Here is a 1295-nt window from a genome sequence, read left to right as displayed (position 1 = left end):
ACTAGTTTGGACAAGAAGAGAATAGAAGCTTTCGAAATGTGGTGCTACAGAAGGATGCTGAGGATTAGATGGGTAGATCACATAACTAATGAGGAAATATTGAATAGGATTGGGGAGAAGAGGAGTTAGTGGCACAACTTGACTACAAGATGGGATCGGTTGGTGGGACATGTTCTGAGGCATCAAGGGACAACCAATTTAGTATTGGAGGGCAGTGTGGAGGGTAAAAATCTTAGATGGAGACCAAGGGATGAGTACACTAAACAGACTCAGAAGGATGTAGGTTGCAGTATTTACTGCGATATGAAGAATCTTGCACAGGATAGAGCAGCATGGAGAGCTACATCAAACCAGTCTCACCGGGCGAGGTGGCGCAGTGGTTAGCACACTGGACTCGCATTCGGGAGGACGACGGTTCAATCCCGTCTCCGGCCATCCTGATTTAGGTTTTCCGTGATTTCCCTAAATCGCTTCAGGCAAATGCCGGGATGGTTCCTTTGAAAGGGCACGGCCGATTTCCTTCCACATCCTTCCCTCACCCGAGCTTGCGCTTTGTCTCTAATGACCTCGTTGTCGAGGGGACGTGAAACACTAAGATCCTCCTCCTCCTCCAAACCAGTCTCTGGACTGAAGACCACAACATGAGACGTCGTAGTTCGCTTCACGTCCACGGTGGCGCGTCGAGTAATCCCTGTTCGATATGTCGGAGGAGTACAAAGTTGCGAATGGGGTTTCCAATTAGAAATTATGAAATACTGACCTGTCCTACTCTCGCAGCATGGAGGGGGGACCCACGTGCTATTGGATATTCCGGTGTCATTGAGCAACATGTCGTAAATTACGATTGTGTACTAATTTCGAGTCTTCCGATTACAGCGCCATCTGTGGAGAAACAAGGAAAACGCTTCAGACAAAACATACGCTGATTTTTCCGTAGAATCGTAATCTTAATAAAAAAAACGGGGAGGGGGGGGGGTTCCCACTGAATATTTCGAAGTTGACTCCCGCCACCCACGCACGGGATTATGTGGGAGGTCGAGTGTGGTATCGCTGGGTGACCCCCTCCGAGACAAACGAATTGGAATTATAACTTTATTTGAAGCGACGTGTAGTTTTCTATATATAACCTCTTCAGTTAAAATGAATACCCTGTATGTATTGTGCCGTTGGCAAATACAGTTAATTACTTCACTGAACGGGTTGACACTGCGGTTTTAACAAAATGGTTTCAGGCTGTGTTGTGACGACTTGTGTATGGCTGTGTGAGTGCATGTTTCTCTTCATTGCTTTTCGCT

General features: G+C 46.8%; 1 non-coding gene across 1 annotated transcript; it reads left to right on the top strand.

The window, feature by feature from the left end:
• Nucleotides 1-362: 362 nt before the first annotated feature.
• Trnaa-cgc (transfer RNA alanine (anticodon CGC)) lies at nucleotides 363-435 on the top strand. Its single transcript has one exon. It is a non-coding gene; the product is annotated as a tRNA-Ala (tRNA).
• Nucleotides 436-1295: the final 860 nt, after the last annotated feature.

Source organism: Schistocerca gregaria, chromosome 3 (assembly GCF_023897955.1).
Source record: "Schistocerca gregaria isolate iqSchGreg1 chromosome 3, iqSchGreg1.2, whole genome shotgun sequence".
Lineage (NCBI taxonomy): Eukaryota > Metazoa > Arthropoda > Insecta > Orthoptera > Acrididae > Schistocerca > Schistocerca gregaria.
The sequence above is the reverse complement of the archived record's forward strand: the minus strand, read 5'-3'. Positions and strand labels throughout refer to the sequence as shown.